At 43.9% G+C, this 24,368-nt stretch overlaps 1 protein-coding gene across 3 annotated transcripts in view; it reads right to left on the reverse strand.

Moving 5' to 3' along the window:
- FBXL7 (F-box and leucine rich repeat protein 7) overlaps positions 1 to 24,368 on the reverse strand; it is a 352,858-nt gene that overhangs the window by 11,439 nt on the left and 317,051 nt on the right. The window lies entirely within an intron of this gene.

Genomic DNA, 24,368 nt, shown 5'->3' on the forward strand with positions numbered 1-24,368 from the left:
ACGCACCTGCCTGCAGACCCGGGAGCTCGGGCCATGCACCTGCCTGCAGACTGGACAGGAGCTCGGCCCACGCACCTGCCTGCAGACCAGGGAGCTCGGCCCATGTACCTGCCTGCAGACCCGGGAGCTCGGGCCACGCACCTGCCTGCAGACCCGGGAGCTCGGGCCACGCACCTGCCTGCAGACCGGGGAGCTCGGGCCACGCACCTGCGTGCAGACCGGGGAGCTCGGCCCATGCACCTGCCCGCAGACGGGCCTGGGAGCTCGGCCCCTGCACCTGCCTGCAGACCCGGGAGCTCGGGCCATGCACACGCCCACAGACTGGACAGGAGCTCGGCCCACGCACCTGCCCGCAGACCCGGGAGATCAGGCCATGCACCTGCCCATGGGGATGGGAGCTCGGCCCATGCACCTGCCTGCAGACCCAGGAGCTCGGGCCATGCACCTGCCTGCAGACCCGGGAGCTCGAGCCATGCACCTGCCCATGAGGACGAGAGCTTGGCCCATGCACCTGCCTGCAGACCCAGGAGCTCAGCCCATATGCACCTGCCCACAGACGGGCCTGGGACCTCGGCCCATATGCACCTGCCTGCAGACCCGGGAGCTCGGGCCATGCACCTGCCCGTGGGGACGGGGGCTCGGGCCACGCACCCACCCGCAGACAGGCCTGGGAGCTTGGGCCATGCACCTGACTGCAGACCCGGGAGCTCGGGCCATGCACCTGCCCGCGGACTGGACAGGAGCTTGGCCCATATGCACCTGCCTGCAGACCCGGGAGCTCAGGCCACGCACCTGCCTGCAGACCCAGGAGCTCGGGCCATGCACCTGCCCGCAGACCTGGGAACTTGGCCCACACACCTGCCCCATGACCTGCCTGGGAGCTCAGTCCATGCACCTGCCCGTGGATGGGCCCGGCAGCTTGGCCCACCCACCTGCTCGCAGACCTGGGAGCTCAACCCACGCACCTGCCCACGGAGAGGCCAGGAGCTCAGCCCACCCACCTGCTCGCAGACCTCGGAGCTCGGCCCACGAACCTGCCCACGGAGAGGCCAGGAGCTCAGCCCACCCACCTGCCTTGCAGTTAGGCCCACCCACCTGGCCCACCCACCAGAGACCTCGGCCCACCCACCCTGCCGACAGGCCACCCTGCTACCGGCCATTGCGGCACTGGGAGCCACAGCTGTGTCCCACGCCAAAAAGGAACCGCGCCCTGTGCTGCAGCGGGAACCCTGGGCCTAAGACCCGGTTCAGGAACCCAGGCCAGCTGCAGAGCCAGGGCCACAGCGGTGACCTCTGACCTGTCCCGGTGCTGGTTACTAGAGGGGCGAGGCCCAGTTTCAGGAGCGCTATTCCGGGAGGAAACCTCCCATATGATGAACATGAACTCTCTTCCTTTCCTTATTACATTTTGGGGAGGCAGGTAATCATGTCGCATTTACCAATGAAGGAGTGAGTCCAGGGGAGAGGCCCGGCCTGGCTCTGGGGAGCCTCTGCGTCCTTGGGCCACCACCCCTCCTGTCCAGCCTCTCATCTTTTGATCACTGCACCCCAGCCTCTGCCCTCAGAGCCACCCCGCTTCCACCTCGAGAGCAGGCACTTGGGCTGGTATTTCCAGGCCTTCAATGCGGGGCGAATGTTCTCCCTCCTTACAACGCTCTCTCCCTCACATTTGAGTGGTGTGATTCACATTCTATTCTTTGAAATAAGAAAGACCAGGTAGTGGGGATACAGGTAGTCTTTAGAGTGCCACTCCAGGAAGTGTGCTCAGGGGCACCCGGGGGCTCAGCGGTGGGGCGTCTGCCTTCGGCCTAGGGCGTGACCCCGGGGTCCCGGGATCGAGTCCTGTGTTGGGCTCCCTGCATGGAGCCTGCTTGTCCCTCTGCCTGGGTCTCTGCCTCTCTCTCTCTGTCTCTCATAAATAAATAAATAAATAAATAAATAAATAAATAAATAAATAAAATCGTTTAAAAAAAAGTGTGCTCATTTCATGCCCCCCACCTTGATATCTGTATCTATATGAAATAATGTATTTTCTATATAAATATATTTATCATATACTTTATGTATATAGATGGATAGATTTCTTTAAGATGACATTTATTCTCTCACTCTATGTTTATATTTTTTTTCTCTCTCTCTCTCTTTCTCACACACACACACAGGCAAAACTTATCTCCAAAACACAAGTTTCTTAATCTGTGTAATAAGAAATAAGTGATCTGGGTTAGATGATTTCTAAGTCATTTCTAGCTGTAATTACAGCTCTAAAGACTTAAACAAAAATTCTATCCTCGTGTGCTTTTCCACATGTCATACTTGGGGAATTCTCAAACACTTGTTTTTTTTTATTTTTTCCCACAGGGCTTCAAGTAATAACATACAACACAACAATCCTGACACTGGGGTCTCCACCGAGTGTCTATTTGTAGTTTTCTTACTGGAATACTTGTTCTGTTGTTACAATGTTTTCTTTCAGTTTGCTTCTTTATAACCTAACACTGAAAATGTCCTACAGTGTCCATGACTTTGCACGGGGATCATCTCTGAATCACTGTTTCTCCGCCACCACCCACGCAGCCCCCCCGCCGCCGCCCCGTATTGTCTGCCTGTTGAAATAGAAGCCCTAAGTGCAAACGCCACCTCCTCTAAGAATATTTTCTTAACGTCTTTGAGATAGAACTAATCCCTCCCCTACTGAAATCCCCATCCTCTGTTATTGGGCAATTGTGAATTTATCTTTCCCTAATGTGCTTGACTGTATTATTTTTCTCAATATCCACATCTTTGTCAGGTGACTCTGGGCTTCCTGGCAGGGACAGCAGATTTGCTCCGTGCAGCGATGACGGGCTTGGCCACGTGGCTTGCTCTGGCCAGTGACCTGCTTAGGACACGTGACGTGCCCAAGGCGAAGAACATGCCGGCTAGTTCGCTGACCTTAGGGTGGTGAGGCGCCCACGGGGAATGCAGAGCCGGCTGACACCTGCGGCTTAGAGCTCAGGCCAACCATCGGGGGGTCCCCTGATGCCCAGGACCGCCGAGCCTGAGGTGGTTTGTTAACAGCGTGACTGTAGCAGCAGGTGATGCTTAGGCCCTCAGTGCACCGAAAACTCCTCTGAGACAACGATTAAGTCCTCTTCTTATTTGTGTCCTGGCAGCACCTGACACGGTTTATGGTACGTGGTAGGTGCGTATGAATTTCCTGGATTGAGGAGAAATACTCATATGTCTGAGAAACAATAGCTTCTCCCTCGGCGTGTACCTCTCTACCCCAAGGGGCAGACACGCCGCATTCTAGATCATTCAGGAGAAAAGGAATGTGTACGTCTCTCTTCTGTAAGCAGCTGAAACAAACAGTGGATCTTTATGGAAAACACTACACGTAGCCACTTAGGGATCTCGAAACTGCCATCCACGCTACCGTGGCGCCAACCTCCGGCATGATGTGACTCCGAGAATTGCCCCCGGAGTTGGCATTGGTCTTAGGCCACGTTCTCTGAGTGAGCGGTTCCCAGGTGGACCCTCTGGGACGGATCCGGCTGCCAGGGCTCCGAAATCCCTCTCCTGCCCGTCTGCACACCTCCTATTTCTCTTGAAAGAGATGCGGGGGGTGCTCCACAGGGGACCCGCACACCTTGAGCTCCGCGGCGCTGGCATGAACGCGCGCAGTGGGGACTCAGGCGGGTTCCTGACCCCGCGTCTACACCCGAGTCTCTCTTCTTCACTCTTCCAGGCTCTCTGCCCTGGAGGGGGGGATGGAAGGGGATGCAGCCCCACTGACCAGACTGCTGTGCTGGTAGGAACGCATTTCTTTGCCCATAATCACACCCCAGGGGGCACAGAACTGGCTCAGAAGAGATGGCAGGGCCGCACGGCTCCGAGGAGCCTTCTGTCCTGGAGAGGATCCGGGCGCAGCAGGGGCTCTTTCCCGCCCTTTCTGGACACAGTAACCGGGTTCTCAGTAGTACCTGTGTGGCGCTGCTCACTCAGCAAGGAGACAAGCAGGGAAGGATCCCTGGGTCCCCACCAGGGAAGCTGGATTCTCTGGGTCCTTCCTAGTTATTCCGGTCAAGAACCCCAAGAACCTTTTGGAAAGGGTCTGATTTGTCATAACTGAAGAAATAGTACCTGATAATTAAATAAATAACAAAGAGCAATGAGTAATGCCGTGGTCTAGTTGTCTGTATCCCTCTCAAGTGCCTGTCGAAATCCCAACCCCCGAGTATGAGCCGGTGAGGCCTTTGGGAGGTGATTAGGTCGTGAGAGTAGATCCCCCATGAGTGGGATTAGAAAGGACACTCCAGAGAGCTGCTGGATGCATAAGTATTTACAATGGTTTTATCTTCTGGTTAGAGGGTCTCTTTTATTATTAAAGTGTCCTCCTTTGTCTTCTGTGCAGTCTTTGTTTTCAAGTCTGTTTTGTCTCATATAAGGATTCCTACCCCCACTTTCTTTCTCTTCACAACCATTTGCATGATAAATGCTTCCCGTCCACTCACTTTCAATCTGCATGTGTCTTTAGGTGGGAAATGAGTCTCTTGCAGGCAGGGTATAGATGGGTCTTGTTTTTGTTTTTTCTTATCCATTCTGACACCCTAGTCTTTTGTTTGGAGTGTTTAGTTCATTTACATTCAAAGTAATTATTGATAGATGTGTATTTATTGCCATTTGGTACTTGGTTGTGGTTGGTTTTGTACTTCTTCTCTGATTCTTCTCTTGTGTTCTTTCGTGGCTTGCTGGCTTTCTTTACTGATCTACCTGGAATCCTTTCTCTTTATTCTTTGCATATCTATTACTGGTTTTCGATCTGTGGTTACCACTACGTTTGTATATGACATCTTCTGCATATAGCGGTCTATATTAAGTTGGTGGTCACTTAAGTTTGAGCCCATTCTTTCCTCCACCCCCCCCCCACCTCCCACTTTAGGTATATGGTGCCATATCTTGCCTTTTTTTTATTCTGTGAACTTCTTGACTGATTTTTTACAGGTATACTTATTTTTACTGCTTTTGTGAATTTCCTACTTTTCTTATTCTTCCTTTCTTGTCCACTCAAAGAGCCTCCTTTAGCCTTTTCTGTAGGGTTGGTGTAGCTTTTGTTTCTCTGAGAAACTATCTCTCCTTCTATGCGGAATGATAGCTTTGCTGGAGAGTATTCTTGGCTAGAGATTTTTTCCTTTTAGCCCTTTGAATATCTCATGCAACTCCTTTCTGGCCTGCAAAGTTTCTGCTGAAAAATCTGCTCATAGCTTTATGCAGTTTCCCTTGTTTGTAACTGTCTTCTCTTCTCTTGCTGCTTTTAAAATTCTCTATCACTATTTTTTTGCCATTTTAATTATATGTGTCTTGGGATGCACCTCCTTGGGCTGATTTTGTCAGGGAATTTCTGTCTTCTGGATCTGGATATCTGTTTCCTTCCCCATATTGGAGAAGTTTTTAGCTATTATTTCTTCAAATACATTTTCTGCCCCTTTTTCTTTCTTCCTCTGGGATCCTTATAATGTGAATGTTATTATGCTTCCTGGAGTGCTACATTCCCTACGTCTATTCTCGTTTTGAATTCTCTTTCTTCTCTCATCAGCTCAGCTTGATTACTTTCCATTTTTCTGTCTTCCAGGTCATTAATTCATTCCTCTTCTTCTGGTCTGCTATTTATTATATCAAATATATTTTTTCATTTCATTATTGTGTTCTTCATCTCTGATTAGTTCTTTTTTATCTCGTTGTTAAGTATCCCACTGATGTCCTCCACTCTTTTCTCAAGTTCACTGAGTATCTTTATGATCATTACTTTAAATTCTTTATCAGGCATATTACTTATCTTCCTTTGCTTAGGTCTCTTGCTGTGGTTTTGTCCTGTTCTTTGATTTGGGACATTCTCCTCTATCTCCTGGTTTTGTCTAACTCTCTGTGTCTATTTCTATGTGTTAAGAAAGTCAGCTACATCACCTGCTATTGAGAGAAGTGGCCTTATAGAGAAGAGATTCTGGAGCACCCTGCCGTGCAGTGTCCCCCATTCACCAGAACCTGCTGTTTCAGGGGGTGTCTCCTATGTGTGTTGCGTGTGCTCTGCTATTGTATCCTGGCTGCTTTTTCCTTCAGTCCAGTAGTCCACAGAGGCTCTATTTTCCTATTGTGGGCAGGGTTTGGTCCCTGGCCAAGGTGGGGAATGTAGTTTTAAAAAGATGCATGCCAGTCTGCTTGGGAAAGGAGACTTGCAGCCACTGGGAATCAGGCTCCGCAAATGATGCCAGTTGGGGGATGCAGTGTTGGCAAGGTTTACTCGGGTCTTCTGGGAGAGGGGCCTATAGCTCCAGGACTGAGGCAAGACTGGCAAGGGTGGATCCAAGGAAGCATGATGGGATGGGGCTTGGTGTAAACAAGTTGCCATTGGTCCCCACAGGTGGCCGTGTGCTTATGCTGGGGGGCAGAGGAGAGAAATAGCACCTGCCAGCTCCATTGTTCCTGGAGATCTTCCTCAGTTATCCCTGCCCCTCCAGGACATGCTCCAAAATGTGTCAAGTACTCTGCTTCCTGTATGTCCCAGGCATTATGAAAACTGCTGCTTCTACTCTGTATTTCTGTGGGCTGTTTGTCATGCTGTCTCTTTAAGAATGGGGACTCAGCTTCCTCTCACCCTCCAGGCTCTCCCAGAACTGAACTTGCTGATTTTTTAAAATTCCAGGTCTTAAGTCCTGCTGGTTGTAAGAACTCACAAAATGCAAAATTTGGCTCCTCTTGCTTTCAAAGTAAATGTTATGGGGCTATGTCTTCCTTGTACGGTAGTCTGCTTCTCTCCCTTCTCTGCACCTTTGTCTCCCTCCCCACAAAAGATGGCTGTGGTCCCTTTTGCTCCCCACTGCATCTCTGATGCATCTCTGCCCTTCTGACCCTCTTTAGTGTGGCTTCTTCACTACCTCCAGTGTTGGAGTCTGTTTTGCCAGTGTTCAGGTCATTTCCTGGTTATTTACACTGATGTGAGTGTTATCTAGCTGTATCTGTGGGACAAGGTGAGCTTAGGGTCCTCTTACTCTGCCATCTTCCCCATCTCCTCCAAGGCAGCTAGCTTTCTAAATTTACCAGGACTACTGCTGACATTTTTTTGGCAAGATTTTAACCAAAATAAATACATAAAGTGATAATGAAATATGTTAAAGGTAGACTCAATGAATTACTCTGTGGGAGGATGGATGGCTGACTGGAAGGATGGACAGAATGACAAAGCTATAAGAGGAGAAATTATAAAGTTTGCAAAAAAGGACATATCTGGTTAACTTCAGATATAAGAATTAGGGAAGAGGTTGCAAACCATGAATATGTAAGACTCTAAGAAAGACAGAGATGAACACATGTAGGTGTCATGAAAGCAGAATGGGAGAATTTAAAGAAATGAGCATGTATTTTTGCAACGAGATACATATTTTGTGGCCTGTGTCTCTTAATGACATTGGGAAGGTGGATATATCAAAAAGATTGAAATAAAATGAAAAACACACAACACTGGTGTTTACAGGAAGATAATACAGAATGGACTGCAAGGAATACAGAGGAACAGACACTGGGTACTAAAATTCAGTAGGTTGGGCTGCTGCACATTCTAGGATTACAGATTTATAGGCAGAAAAGAAAGTGATGATTCATTCTTTCATTGGATCCTTTAGCACACATTATTATTGCTGCTTGAGTGCCCAGTGGGGTCTAGGAAGCGAGGAGCTTTTGCATTTGACTAGATTATAAAGCAAATGTTCCTAGCCCACCTCCTTTCTGTACCACAGTCCCATTAAAGTACCTCCACAGCAAAGACTCTGACCTCTCCAATTTTTTGTATCCTTTAGGGAGAGAGAAAAATGACTCTTGAGAATGTGCTCAAGTCACACAAAACCCTGGATGGTAAGGGACAGAAAAAGTTTGTCTAAGTCTGGAGCAGAAGTCAGTTTTCAGATGTCCAAGGTAAAAACAATGACATAGAATCTCCCAGTGGTGGAAAACATTGGAATTAAACAATATTTTTGGTGAGCTTTTGGATTTTCTCAAAATGGTGTAATCTTTGTTTGATAATATGGTGATCCTAAGACAAATAAATACACTTTTTTATATTGATATTTTTATCTGTTGACTAAATGAAGAGATGGTGGATGCCTTAAAGTTTAAGCACTTGTGGCTCCATTAATAATTTAAAACATTCCAAGTATGTAATTTATGTGAGAACAATAAGTGTAATGTTCTTAAGTTACTTTAAATATGTAAAGGATACCAAAAAGTATAGCTGTCTTATTCTGTCGGGGGGGGGGGGGGGGGGGGTAGGGAACCCCAATAAACTCATTTTCTCATGGTTTCAAAAGCCCTGGAAATTTTACATCTTTAGTAATTATAGCACATTATCAAAAATATTCAAGGCATCTCCTACACCCATGCTTCTAAGACACATTTTCTTCCAAGCAGATAGCTGCCTGTTTCACACAAGTTTTTATTTTCAAACCACTGCTGTTTACACTCTAGGAAGTCATATTTACATTACACTGGCCTTTCAAAGTCAAAATTTACAAAGCTACTCTGCATTTTCCCTCTCTGATTACCGAAACTTTTCTGCAAGATGCTTTCCATTATAAATTGTCTTTCTACTCAAGAACTCTTGCCATAAAAAGCAAAGTTTCTTTTCTTAGCTTAAACTCAAGCTTAAAAAAATACATCTATAAAACCTCGCCAGTGGAAAAAAAATACAATCTGAGGGATCTTTTTTCTTCTTGTTTTATTTCAAAATATTTTCTTTTAATGTGGTTCACATAATATACACACCCTAGAACTTATTTAAGGTATTGGTTCTATAAAGCGGCAATTTATATAGACAAGGTTAATCTTGCATTTTACCTGGAGAAAGTTACCTCTGGGACCCAAAGGTTCTTGCTAGGACTGTCATCCAGTAGGTGGCACCCCCAGGATCAGATTATGGCTAAGAGTCTGTCCAAGGGCAAAACCCTGCTTTGTTAGTGATGTGGACCAGCCCCATAAGGATAGAACTATGGCGACTGATCCTTGCTGTCTTGATGAGGACGATGAGGCTCCTCGCCTGTCAGGGCACACGGTCTAGGTCTAGTGAAATGCCCAGCTCTGTGTGTATGCTGGAACACCCGTTCCCCTTGTATTCAGTTTTTGATTCTAAACTGAGCTGAGTGTAGATTCTGTTTGATACTAGTTTTCTAAAAAAAAGAACAGTCATACTGCTAAAGAAGCTTTTGAACCGCATTATTCTAAAATCCATAAATATAATCAATGAAATGTATAGAATGGCATCTTTGGAATCTATGGTGCAGTCTGATTTTGTTTGCAACATGAGTATCGACAAAGGAGTCTTAGGGAAGTTACGCCAGGGGAAATAAGAGGTGGCCTCAGAAACTGTGGGAGAGTCCTGGACTGTATAGTTCATCAGCCTCCTTATGGTTTTATTCTAGGTCGAAATGACAACTTTTTAGAACCTTTCTTTTTCTTATCTTGTGAAATGGCAAAGGATGACCTTATACCACTTTTTCTTTAATGGCAAACAGGATGCTTTATCCCCGAGAGAGTACCACTGCTATGAGATGCTATCCTTTTCTTTTCTTTTCTTTTTTTTTCTTTTTCTTTTTTTTTTGATGCTATCCTTTTCAAAAGGCGGGGGGGATAGTCTCCTTAAGGTAGAGCATGTTTTGAGAATCTCTTGAAACATTTGTTAATCTTCCTTTTTAATAAGAAGAAAGTAGGTTTCAGATGCAAAATCTCTGACAGGCGGCAGTATTTTATGACGTTAATTACAGTTTTCTTTTTTTTGCTGTTCATAATTTATTTTTATTTAAAAAATTATCATCTCTTTGTAAGAAGTGCTCTTTCACGAATTTGGTTTTTAAACAATGATTTACATTTACTTTTGAAGATATCAAGTGAACAGTAGTACAGGCAGTAAGGAGACATCAGCAAAACTCATGACGGTATTCATAAATGTCTTCAGTTTAGGAGACGGATGAACCCGCCTTCCTGTCCCTGCTCTACTCAGTGCAACCTGCATCATCCGAGGCAAGCAGCTGGAACTTCATAAGCCACGAGCCTCCTCTTTTGTAAACTGGAAGTCATTCCACTCACTTTATAGAATAATTAGGTGGAGCCTGTGAAACCTGGTATTGTCCTTGGTAGAGTCATCTGACAAAAACTCTATAACCTCAATGGAGGACTCATGGGCAGAAATTCTGGGCCCTCCTGCTATGGGGCAATGTTTTTAGGGGCATATTATTCTGTATTGTCTGGTGTTCTGTCTTTATGAATATTGTTGCCTCCATAAGCCTTTGAAATGTCTTTCAGGTTGGGGGGTGGCAGGGTGGAAATAAAAATAAAAATCCGTATCTCCAGCAAACAATATAGTTAACTTTTGCTGAACAAAATATGGCCATTGCATTTATTGTCAAAGGAATATGGTAATGTTGAAATCCTTTTCTCATACTCTATTTAATAAAATCTGTTTTATATGACATGGTGGACCTGCTGTCTCATTAAAATTTCTCCCATGGCTTTTGCAATACCATTCCCTCTTCTGCTTTCCCTTTCTTCTTCTCATGTGCTGCTTGCTCGCCCTCTTTTGTGGTTGCACCACTACACTGATGGTCCCCAAGGGTTTTATTCTTTACTCTTCTCTCTTAGCATCTGGCCTCCCCTGCGTCGGCAGAGGGCGGTTCATGGATCCACATGGCTTCAACAACTGCCCACAAGCTAATGACTCCCAAAACTCAATTTCCAGTCTGGACCACGCTGTGTGTCTCTTTCAAATATTAAACACATATATACCCAAATACCTGCTAGGCCAGTGCTACCTACTATGACAGACCTAGCCACATGTGATTATGCAAATTGTATTTATTAAAATTAAACTAAAAATTCAGCTCTGTGGGTACGTACACATTTTAGGAGCTCAGTAGTGACATGTGGCCAGAGGCTACTGTACTGGACAGCACAGATACAGAACTGTCAAGAGTGCTAGTGGGGCACCTGGGTGGCTCAGTCGGTGGAGTCTGCCTTTGGCTCAGGTCACGATCCCAGGGTCCTGGGATGGAGTCCCACATCCTCCCCACAGGGAACCTGCTTCTCCCTCTGCCTCTGCCCCTCCCTCCACTCATGATCTCTCTCTCTCTCTCTCTCTCTCTTTCATAAATAAATAAATAAATAAATAAATAAATAAATAAATAAATAAAATCTTTAAAAGAAAAAAGAGTGCTAGTGGACAGCTAGCTCTACTAGTCCACTCGCTGAAAGTGTACTGGATAAACCTTACTTACAACACGTACGAGGCTGAACACACCCATGTCCTTGGCAGAGAAGAGCCTCCTTCCTTTAGATTCTGTGTTGCTGTTAATGATACCACTACTTGTCAAGTCTGCCTCCTAAGCTAAAAACCTGGGAATGACCTTGAATCCTACTCCCATCTAACCAGTTGACTAATCCATGGAGCTAACTGTCGTCTCTTCTCTGTCTGCATGGCTACCACCCCACTTGAACTTTTCAACATCTCTGTCTCTTCTCAACAACTCCTTACCTGAGACTCCTGACTCTTTCTTCAAATCTCCACCGCTCTCATATGGCCTCTACCCTGCATTTCGAGTTAACCTCCCAAAGCATGATTCAACCTCCTGCACCAAAACCTCGAATGACTCATTCCTTCTGTTGTGGGTTGAGTTGTGTCCCTGACAGGATATGCTGAAGTCTTAATGCCTGGTATGGGTAAATGTGACCTTATTTGGAAGTAAGGTCTTCAAAGATGGAATCAAGTTAAGATGAGGTCATGCTCGATTACAGTGGTCCCTAATGCAATGTCTTTATAGGAAGAGGAAACAGAGACACAGGGAGAGGAGACAAAAACACATGGACACAGAGGTAAGATGGTGGCGGAGATTGGAGTGATGTTGCCATAAGCCCGGGAATGTCTACGGGCATCAGGAGCTGAAAGAGGCAAGGTCCGACCCTCTTCCAGGTCTCTGCTAACACCTCGTTTTCTGACTTCCAGACTCCACAACAAGGGGAAAATAAATTCTGCTGTTTTAAGCCACCTGGTTTGCGGTACTTTGTAACCACAGCTCTAGGAAACCTACACACTTCTTTCCACACTTTTTTATAGACTGCTTCCTAAGTGTCAGGTATTATACTAGGCCCTCCCCTGGGAATAAAGTCCAATATTTTAGTTTGTGTAGGCGACCAGAAGTTCTATTCCCCCTATACTCTGTGCTAAGTATAGATTGCTGGCCAAACCTCACATCCCAGGTGGGAAGTCAGCTTCTCTGTGACCTTTCAGATCTACCCAGACTACGTAATTTAGCTACTTTTAGTGTTCCCCCCGAATTCAAATACATCTTATCCCCTTTTGTATAGTGTCTCTCTGCCTACTAGACGGGGAGTACCTCGAGGCCAGGAGGCGTCTTGCTCATCTCTCGGTGATTGCAAGTCTTACCCGGATTCAGGCGTCCAGGGATCATTCAGCTAATGCACCCCAACGAGTGTTCTTGGCTTGGTCCTACCACATAGCCTGACAGTTTTCTTTGGGTTGCTGTTGGAAGTATTTATAGGAACTAGCTGGAGGAGCCAGGTGTTTCAGATTGAGGAGGAAGTTGGAGCATCTCTGTGCTTTATCAACATTTCATTTTTTAGATCCTTTTCCTCTGTCCCTCCACTTAATCTAGGCTGAGGGAGCACACACACTCAGCCTAATGATACTCGTCTCCTCAGAAGATATTTAGAGAGACACATGCACACATAAAAAGAGCCTCTTGGAGCACACATCCCCGAAAGTACCCAGAGCCAGAATCTTAGTGCTTTCCCCCAGGGTCCCTGCTGTTAGAGATTGCTCACATCTCTGTTCACTCCTAATAACAATGAAACACAAAAGCTCAAAATAAATAAAAGAGAATAACACTTTTACATTGGCTCAGAATTGTAAGACTTATTCTGTTTAAGTTTAGTTACCTAAGCCGGAACAGGAACTACCCCCCCACCCGCCCCCCAGAACGGATTCACACATCAGTCGTAATAAGCAGAACTGGCTCTTTCTTCACCGTGCAGGAGAGACAGGGATAGTCATTTGCTGTTCTCTAGAGAGCTCGTGGACAGCTTTGCAAGGCTTGGGAAATGAGCCAGCTCCTGTCTCGACAAGAGAAGGAACGCGTAGATTTTCATGAAAAGCCTTGCAATCCATACCGTTCAACCTTCAAGATGCACTTTATATGGGCGCCTTAACTGTTCTCTCTCTTCAATTGTCAGATACCGCTTCCACCTTATTTCCCCATGAATAGCTGTGAAATCCCGACGTCTGCATCTTTCAATGTGCAATGCACGGCAGAGTATTGAATTTAGATTCTGGTGAAGAGAAACTTATAAATTTTCAGTTCACAGCAGAAAACAGGCCTCCCCGGGAGCTCCAGCCTAGCTCACAGATCCAACTTTCAAGTGAGAAAAAAGAGAAATCTCTGGCAAACTTATGAACATGTACAAGATCAATAATTAATTAGAATGTTCCCAGAGCAAAGCAAATCCCTGAATTTCCTTACCCATTTGAAAATACAATCCACTGTTGTTTGAATTCTTTATGACAATTTCTTTCAGTGTAAAAATATGTGTAAAGCATTTATTATATACAAGACACTGCTCTAAGTACTACTGAAATAGTTTCATAAATGCAATATCCCTATTACATTTCTAAATGCTTGGGAAAACGAATGACAAAATGGTGTGGAGAAACATTTTGTTCTTTCTACAGAAGCAAATGGAGAAAGCAACAATTAAAGGAACTTAGTATATTTAAATATTGTTTTATTTACCTGCTGAGGATCTCACTGCAGCCTGGTGGGTGGATGGATACCTCGCCCCGACCGAGGATACACTTTGCATGGGGAGTTCCCTGGGTCTACTAGGCCAAGTTCATCATCTCTTTTTGAGACACCAGGACTACCTTATAGGGTGGGACTTTCCCAAGGAACAGACCCCAATACTCAGTAGCACAGAGACTGGCTTTTCAATGGGCTCCTGGGTTTGGGATGCAGGACATTACATGGTTGGCTCATGGCTCCAGTTCTAGACTATCTTATTTTTCAGCAGTTAAATCACATTTCTTTAGGGACCCCCCCCCCCATTTTAAAGGGTAATTAATAATAATCTTTCAGAAATTCACCTGTAGAGTAGAATTCAAGCAAATCAAAGTATTTCTGGGAAAATCTCTCCGCTCCAACTGCATAACAGATTTAGGACCTTTCATCAATCTTTCCATTCACCCATATCCCACTCAGTCCATAAAGTCTGAGTCGTATTTCGCTTTAGGAAGATATCTATAATTTTATACTTATTGGACATACCTCTTAACTGCATTTGGATCAAGATTACAACTTTAGTAGGTTGATAATTGTAACATGTTGCATTAATTATAGTGCTTGAAGCTCCTACTTAATCCTAAAATCATTTTTTAAAAAATGCTTGGGGTAGAGGCTGGAAGCCTGGAGGGGTGAAAGTATACATTTGATACAGTGGAGATAGTTTCTCCTTAAGACTGCTTCTCTAGACAACCTGTGCTTTTACGTTCCCTTTTAAACAAAACTTGAGACTTATACTTACTTAGTCATAAAGCAAACAAAATGGTAGGTCATGGTTCATCATTTATAAAGTATTTCACATATTAGGATGTAAAACATTCAGTAGACTACAGTTCTGGTTCCTTCTTGGAAGCTAAGGTTTGACCGTGAGACATGGGTCGGTGTGGGATCGGGGCACAAGGGGAGTGGGAGGTGAGTAAGGGCTCAACCCCCCCTCCCCGGTCTGCCCTCTGCATTCGTTCCTTTGCTTCCCCAACACTTACTGAGAATCTGTGTTGCTCTCAGAGGAGGATCACTTTACTTTGCCTACCTTCGTTAAGTTCAGATCTGAACTCAAAATTTTTTTTCAAAATATTTTTACCAGCAAATGTTAACACTCTGACCTTATATTACAGGCTAGTGGCTGGAGTTTTCCCTCAAGATTTTTTTGTTGTTACATTTGTTCATTTTATTTTAAAATACCTATTGAATTAGTCAAAGCAAAGATTACCAAAGATGACAAAAACATTTTCAGATTCATTCTTCAGAGGTTGACCAGATAGAAGCCCTGAGGTAGGAACTGTTCTGGTTCGTTCAATATGAACTATCTTAAAAGAAATTCCTTATCCTAGGTCAGATTATTGGCAGGCTGGCCTCCAAACAATAAATTAGTTCCTTTTTTGGTTAGGAAGAAGATCCAATCTCTTAAAATGGTTCAAAAAGGGAAAATAAGATGAAAATGGCACCTTAATTTTAGATTTTGATGATAAACCGCAATGTTTTATTGTCTTGGAACTGATTTTAGGTCATTTTAAACAACAAAGAAAATATGGTTTATAGCTAGAAAATTGCTTCACGTTGCTTCATGCACCAGGCAAATAAAAAGATTAAAATAGCATTTTGCAAAATGGTCAGTGTGGCTCTTTTGGCCATGTCAAGAGCCTTATGAAATAATACAGCTGAATGAATATCCAGTGATTGATTATTACAAGTAGAGCACAGAGTAGCACAAACCACAAAGAAACGGTCAGATATTTTTACTTAACATTCTTCTTTGGCCAGTGATGTTAAGTAAAGGGCATACTTATTTTTCCATTATTAAAAATAACCCACATAAATACAGTCAAATGATTATGAAATAAAGATTTTGTTTTCTTAGGGAAAAATGTAGAAACATCTTGACCAAGATTAATGTGCGAGATACTGAACATGTCGTTATTAATGTAACTCTTTCTTTTTTGTGTCTTACAGTCCTGGAAGTAATTTTGAACTTTGACCAGAGCCGTCCTTTGTCCCTGGAAAAACAATTTGAATTGTGTAAAGACCTAAAATAAAAGTAGAAGCCACCCATCACAACTATAATCTACCTAATACTTAATCATAGCAAGGAACCTCTGTTTTTGCCACAAAAATCCACAATAGGTTTATAATTATCTCTCTTTAGAGCTTGGCCTGGCTGCATAATCAAAATAGGGAACAAAGCATTGTGTATTCACATCGGGGTTACGAGTTTTGTGTGTTTACACTGTGCATGAGTATACAAAATGTCAGGAAACGGTCTGTTGCAATTTACAGTTGACTAACAGATAACTTTGTCTGAACAAATCTGGCTCAAATCTTAGAATATATCAAAACACAAGACTACATCTTTAAATTAGAGGAGCCAAGAAAAACGATGCTTAGAATTGTCCTATGACTTAACTGATAGAAGTTAAAATTGTAAACACGACAGAAAACTGTATCTATGAAGATTTAGAGATACTGATATGTTGTACCTTGGAGTGTGCCAACCACCTTCGCATGTACCAAGGGTGCTACATCTCACGATGTCGATCTTAACCTTGGATCCCTCAAACAGCCATGATTTTTTCCAATTCTTCCCTTCTCTTTCCATAGGATGTAAAAATGTACTCTCTACAATTTACCCGGAGATAAAGCTGTTGTGCACAATTCCAGTCCCTGGATAGTGAAAGAGCAGACTATGTGAGTATATTTTCCTGCTCCTGTGCTAGAATTCTTTGAACGAGTTAATGGCATGCTGATTTCTAATCTCTTTGTTTTTAAAAATCTGAGTTGGATAAGAAATAGACAAACAATAGGGAAAAAAAAAAAAAAAACACCCAATCAGGCCATTGTTACATTGCAAGGTTTTAGAACCTCTTTTATAAAAGTTTCTGTAAAAATATCTATTCATGTTTCTATCTTTCAAAATCATGAATTAAAATCATGTTTTAAAAAGGGGCCCAACGTCTGAATAAATTCTGGGTTTCACTAGCCTCTCTCTATTTTTGCAAGAAAGAAGAACTGTTGCTCCTAAGAGTCTGTTTTCATGTGTGTACGGAGGCCAGAGGCTGTTAAAAGATAAAACCACACCAAGAAGCTGTCAATCCTTCTGGAGGGAAGTGTGCCAGGGTATCGAAGGATGAGGAGAACAGTAATCAGATTTCATGGTGTTTACACCTAAACCCCCTTCTTCCAATTCCTGTATTAAGAGTCTGTCCCCGGTGGACACAATACTCGAAAGGGGGCATAGTGGGTGGTGGGGACCAGAGAAAGACCTCCAGATAGGCATCATTTTTCAGGATCCTTGAATTAAACGGCAGATTTCTTAGGAAACATTTGCTTTTCTAGATAGGTCTCACTTCCACTCTTTAATTCCTGAAATGTTAGGCGTGGAGTTTAATAGAGCTTTTGAAACGGCTTCTCCTCCTCACTGTATTTACCCGGCCGGCCTGGCCCTCGTCCGCTCTGGTTTTGCAGGTTGCTCCCAGGGACCATCAACCTGGTGCTTGCTGGTCTTTCTTCCGCAGCACTTTTGCTTATGAGCCTAGACATTTGGGCAGCAAGTCAATCGTGCAGGGCTTGCTCTGCTCTGACCTATACCTACGATGTGAAGTCTTCATTGCCATTGTTGTCACCACTTTGTAGAGAGACCATATCCCACGCTCACCTGTAGACCAGAGGGCCAAGATGCCGACCTGACCCCAAAGCACTGACAATGGTGGTACGGTGTCGGAGTCCTGAGGACAGCTTTGTGACTCCTCGTACTTTAGGGGATCTGCTGAAGGAACTGCACTGTCGTGCTGTCCACTGAACTGTATCAAGCCAATCTGAAACCTAGAGCGGTGTGTGGGGGCAGGGCTGGGGGGGCGGGGGGAAGGATCCTAAAAAGGATCCTAAAAAGGAAGCTAGCAAATTCTCTTCTAAAAAGTAAGCTCTCGGGATCCCTGGGTGGCGCAGCGGTTTGGCGCCTGCCTTTGGCCCCGGGGCGCGATCCTGGAGACCCGGGATCGAATCCCACGTCGGGCTCCCGGTGCATGGAGCCTGCTTCTCCCTCTGCCTCTCTCTCTCTCTCTCTCTCTCTCTCTCTGTGTGTGTGTGTGTGTGAGAGACTATCATAAAAATTAAAAAATTAAAAAAAAATTTAAAAAGTAAGCTCTCCACCCAAATATTGGCAAATGGTAAATACCACTATCACTAATTAAGCCATATTTGGGGATTATAGAGCAGAAAAAATGTCTCTCATGTGGAAAACTAGATTGGACCAACTTCCACAAATCATCTGGACATATTTTTTCTTTAAATCAAAGCATTGAGTTTTTCCTTGTATATTTTTCAATTGTTTTCAGTCAACATAATGGCAGCAAATGGCAAAAATGTGCTGGCTCAAAACATTAGAGCACTTAGATAATAATAATTGTGTAAACATAGATGCAATGTTGGGCACTCTGTGCTATGAAGACATTAAGAGCTCTGGGACTTTGCATGTTAGGGCATCTGTGCCTTCTAAGGAAAACAAACTGATAAGTCCCCAACTTTAAACATCCTGTTCCATCTCAAATATTAAACATATGGTGTAGGGGGAAGCAAAGCACAGCCATGTGGAAGCAAGACAATCAATATAAAAGTGTCACTGAGCACTCCACAGGCACAGAGAGAAGGCTAGGAGCGACGAGATGAGAGGCAGCTGCACAGGGCCTTTCCCATTTGGTAAACTGGATGGAAATGGAGACGCAGGATCATGGGGATGGAGTGGTTTGGGCTCCTATTTCAGTGCAGTTTCCTGGTCAGCCTGTAATCATAGCACCTTTGATCACCTGCAAGAAACAAGTTGGAAGGATGAAGTACGATTCCCTAAGTACTTGCATTCCAGAATGAAAGACAGGAATCTGAGAAAATCAACCTGTAGAACCTAGAGCAAGGCAGGCAATCACTCCCAGCTGAAAAAGTCATTAAGAATGCAAAGCCAGTCTTTTACACTCAGGCCTGAGTATTTAGTGTGTTGGGCTGGGTGTGATTCAAAATTCCTTCTCGAGGTGGGACAATGGTCTGGGCCTTGGTTCTACTCACAAAGAGTAATGCGCTGTATGAAACTTGGTGACGTGGCCAAACTCTGGCTTTACCAGTTCCTTGCCTGTTTTAATGTTCCGTGGTTCACTTAGGAAAGATCTTGTGGGGAAATCCATTATGACTTATTAATTTTAAAAATTCGAGAAGGAATGGTAGATGTTTCCAGCATTCATCATGCAATAAACTATGGTGTTGGGAGTATAGGGCTTTTAGAAATTCGAGTAGTCACCGAGGAGTTCCTACTTCCAGAGAGGCAGTTAAAGCATGTATTTCTGATTTCTATGGTTTTTCTACATATGTCTTTGAAGTTAAGTAGGTTTCTATTTGATACTCTGGAAGAATGTGGGTTTCAATAAGAATCCAGAGGACTCTACGAAGATTTAAAATGTCAAGTAAGCCCTAATTGTGAAGTAAAATTGTTCTAAAGAAAGCTGGAAATCTACTACTTAAGCCAATAGGTGCAAATGCCAATAAATATTATCAGAAGTTATAGGAGCAGCAATTTTCTCTTCCTTGAACCAAATTAATTACATTTCAGTCAATATTGCTTCAATTTCTATCATCATAGGCTTTGGTTTAGTTGATTCGCTTGTTATTTGATTGGAAGTATTTATGGTGCACTCTGATGTTTGCTTATAAAATTTTAGAGTTTATACATTTATTTATTTGCGTATGTTGCTTTGACTCCAATAGGGAATCCACAATAATAAGTTTGCTGGGAGGTATAAAGTATATAATTTAGTAGCTAAACAAAAATCCCAAGGAAGTGATTTTCTTGCTTACTATTTCCACCTGTTACTCTCTCACCACGGCTGGTGTTGCTGGTAGCAGCATGAACGGACTCTATAGAACATCAAAAATATATTTTTCTTCTTTGTAATCCTTGAGTACAGATTTAAATATGGTGGTACAGAGCCAGCCGTATTGTGACAGTTTAGGAATATGGTGAGGATGACTTCCTTAATGTGTCCCCAGTAATGGATTTTTGTCTTTAGAGATATCCCTCCAGGTTAAAATGGTTCCAGGTTACAATGAGGCTATCTTAGAACGGGAGCAGGTGAATGCAAAGTACAAACAATCAGTTATTTATTGTAAGAAGAAATTGATTGTATTTGTTTGGACGTAGACCACATGAGGCCACCCCGAGCAGGATCACTCCCAGACAATCCTCTTAATGGCCAATTAAGCTTTCCAGCCTCAGTGGAAATTGGCCCTTGAGTGAACATACCATATTTTCATTTTCTCTAATCTTCAGTACCGGGGGAAAGCTTCTATATGAAAGATTCTGGAGAAATTCTTGGTGACATGAATTTCTCAGGTATATATCTTTAATATTAAAGATTAGTTTTCTTATCTTTGATCATTATCATCAACATTTTAATAAAAGATTTGGTTTATTTGAGAGAGAGAGACAGACAGAGAGAGCAAGTGAGAGAAAGAGCTGAGCTGGGGAAGGGACAGAGGGAGAGGTTAGCAACAGACTTTCCGTTGAGTAGGGAGCCTACGGGGGCTGGATCCCAGGACCCCGAGGTCATGACCTGAGCGGAAGGCAGCTGCTTAACTGACTGAGCCACCCAGGCACCCCTATCAACATTCTTCTTTCTTAAAAAAATTTATTTAAATTCAATTTGCCAACATATAACACCACCCAGTGCTCACCCCATCACATGCCCTCCTCAGTGCCCATCACCCAGTTACCCCGTTCCCCCCCCCCCCCCCACCTCTCCTTCTGCAACCCTTTGTGTGTTTCCCAGAGTCAGGAGTCTCTCATGGTTTGTCTCCCTCTTTAAGTCATCAACATTCTTATTAAAAGCTCCATCGCTTACCAGTTCCATTTGTAGGAGATACTTATGGGCTCTCATTTCTTCCTCCCTCCCTCCCTGTTTCCTTCCTTCCTTCCTTCCTTCCTTCCTTCCTTCCTTCCTTCCTTCCTTCCTTCCTTCCTTCCTTCCTCCCTCCCTCCCTCCCTTCCTTCCTTCCTTCCTTCCTTCCTTGTTCAGGTTTCTCTTTCAGGTCTCTGAATAGCTCTTAATTGGGCCAGGTTGCATGGCATTACCCTTCCAGGCTTGTCTAACTCTATACACTGATATGGCTGCTCCATGTCTTAAGAATTGCTGGAACGAAACCAGTGCTTTGTGTTTTTTTGGCTTCTTGAATTATTTTCTCAAGTCATTCAAGACCAAAATTTTAAGCTTATAAAAAGTTGCTTTTTCAAATCTGTTTATCTCAATGACGACTCCTTTACTGTGTAAACGACCTTGCATGGCATCATTTCATTCAGCAGAGCCCTTGGGACAGAAGAGGAATTCGGAATATTTAAAGAGTCAAAAATACCATGATGATGGATAGCATGTGTATATGTGTATATATTATATAATCTTAAATATATATATATCCTTCATTTATATATAAATATACATACATATACTTAAGAAATATGTATATTCTTAGCTTTGAAAGCTCTATGAATTATTCAGTCCTCTTCAAAAAGAAAGGCCAGAAAAAGAACCCCTGTAAGAAACAGGAATAGCTGGCCAAAAAGTAAATACGTGGCAGGAGATGAGCAGGTGTAACGAAGTGACTTCTCAGCCTAAAGGGAAAGTAAACGGGGAACCGGCGCTGTGAATGCGTGTGCTATTCACCAGGCCCGTAACAGAAGGGATTGGCTGAGCTAAGAAAACACTGAGTTTCATCCACGTGTCTATGGAAACTATTTCAGGTAGAAAGCTGTATCCTGACACATATTTTTAGCTTGAGGCTAAAATCTAACTTTTATCATAATAACATTTTCCACATATCTACGCCCAAGGACAATCTTGTTGGGATCAATGAACAAATGTCCTTTGAGAATAATGAGTGCTCATGTCAAACAACTCATTTCTTTCTTTTCGTGCTGCCTAATATGTAGGATCTCTCTCTCTCTCTCTCCCCCCCTCCCTCCTCTTTCTGTCTCTCCCACACATAAATCAATCTAGCCGCTGGCTGGCACTGCTCTACTACCTGAAACCACATCTGGGTTGCTGGTTTACTGTTACTTATGACCTCTCCTTTGTGTTTTCAAGTAAATCAACAGAATTTCCAATGTGGTTGGAGACAAAGAGGCTGCTTGGCCAGCAACGGGGTTGCTGATCGTTGGCTGCTGTCTGGAAAGGTGTTCTAGCTTGTGAGGTTCCTGGCTGGGGCGGGATTCACTACGTGAGTGTCTTTCCTCCACCTATGGCTAGAATTCTGGTTTCTCCTACGTTAGTTGTGATAATTACATAAAACGAGACTAAAGAGAGAGCTTCATATTCATTAGTTTGGAAAGCATATTTTTTTTTAAGATTTATTTATTTATTTATGATAGACATAGAGAGAGAGAGACAGAGACACAGGCAGAGGGAGAAGGCTCTATGCCGGGAGCCCGACGCGGGACTCGATCCCAGGACTCCAGGATAGCGCCCTGGGCCAAAGGCAGGTGCGAAACCACTGAGCCACCCAGGGATCCCCTGGAAAGCATATTTATACGGCAGAAAGTCCACGGGGGTGTAAATCTCTGGTTGATGATAGCCTTTTTATTTATTTTTTTGCCTCACATCCACTAAGTGTGTTATCTTTGCACGCTGGCTATGCAGCGTGTTTCACTGTTACTGTTTATGTGAGTCACAGTGACGTGATGGAAGGTGGTTGATGATAGTGATAATCCCCCAATGGGATTCACACCTTATTTTCTTTTCAAACTCTAATCCATTCTGGTTGGATCAATCTTTGCTCGTCTTTGTTGCAAAGGGTCACAACTGTTGCATCCCTGGAGCAAAACTGCCTGTCACTCTCCTCCAGTTGCGGTCAGCGGTAAGCGTTCCCTGTACACCGAGCCACCAAAGGTTGAGAGGCTGAAGGAGAACGCCATAGCAGGCTTTACACGTCATCCCCAAGGCCTACCAAACTAGAGCCTGTGGGGGCTTGGTGGATAGTCGGACGTCTGGATCCACCTTAAAGCACACCTGCCCCCCACCCGGTCCCTAAGTCGACATCGGGCATCGCTGTCCTATCGCCTGCTGAATTCAGAACCAGCTTCTTGCCTCTTCACCGAAGGCTGGCCTCGCTGGGGCTTTGACACATTTTTTTCAACTTCTGTTAGGGCTTCCCTCGTGGCTTAACCTCTAGAAGTTAGACTCTCCACTACTTCCCAGAGCATCATGTAAATTAAAGTTTCCCCTTCCTCTTCCATCCTGTAGAATTATGTTGCTGCTGTTTTTTGAATCTTTTTAGGGTTGACTCAAGTACTTCCTTCTTCACGAGATCCCAGAGGTCCGTCAACATATGACATCTGCCTCCTTTAAACTACTACAGCATTTCTATCTTAAATAAGGCTTACTAGTCTGTGAGCTCCATGATAATTAAGTAGCCTGATTATCTTGTTCACAATTACTTTGCTAGCATCGAAAAAAGTGCCTCACACTTGAGAGATACTCCGTAAGTATTTGCCAAAGAAATACATGATAGGAGTAAAGGCTTTAGATTTAGCTCCTTGAAGTCCTTCTTTTTATCTCCTGCAGCAGCAAGCAGAGTGAATGCATAGAAGACTCTAATATGTATTTGTTGAATTTAGGAGACCCTGCAGAAATATGTGTTGAATTAGGAAAAATTGCATTTGCCCATGATGGCTTATAAAGCACTTTTATTATCTTCTTTCATACTGAACGCATTAAGGTACACAAGTTGGTTTCCCTCCCTCCCCCCGTTTTACACTGAGTTACTAGGGCATACAGAGAAACAATACATAGTGGCCTCGGGATAGGACTGCTCTTCTGATGTCTGTCAACAACAAAAGATGCCTAAATCTGCTGCCCAGGTAATCTCCATTTCCAAGGGTTAGAGGAGGAAATTACTGGCAGGAATTCTCAGCAGCCTGAGATGCAGGCCCATCAGGTGCAGAGTCAGGAGCACTTTCAGTTCTTGAGCCTCCAGAGCTAGGACTTTCCGACTGGCTCCAAGGCCATTATCTTCACACCAGGTGAGATTCTCTATCTCATCTCCGGATCTATGAGATGCGTAACTTTAGAGGCTGTTTTGACCATTCCAGGGTCTCAGAACGTACTGGTGGTTTACCCACGTGGAGTTGGTCTCTGAAGTGAGGCACAGATGACAGGCCAGCAATTTGGGCATCATGTGCCCTCTCCTACCTGTGCTCTCACCTTTCTGACCAAAACATCTGAGGTCAAAGTCAAGCCTCCATTATTTAAGGGTGGTTGACACAGCTGACCTTGAGTTCAGTGCCCTAAGTCCCAACTTTACAAATGGCCTTGGGCTTAAAAAATATGAAAACAAATGTCCTAAGTATCAGAATTAGATGATCGTTCCTATAGACAAATGGAATTTAAAGAATCAGAGACGTCTACGTTTTAATGTTTGCAAATGAAAAATCCACTAAAATGCAATGTATCCAGCTTATAGCATCTTCTTTGGTTA

Source organism: Canis lupus, chromosome 4, assembly GCF_003254725.2.
Source record: "Canis lupus dingo isolate Sandy chromosome 4, ASM325472v2, whole genome shotgun sequence".
Taxonomy (NCBI): domain Eukaryota; kingdom Metazoa; phylum Chordata; class Mammalia; order Carnivora; family Canidae; genus Canis; species Canis lupus.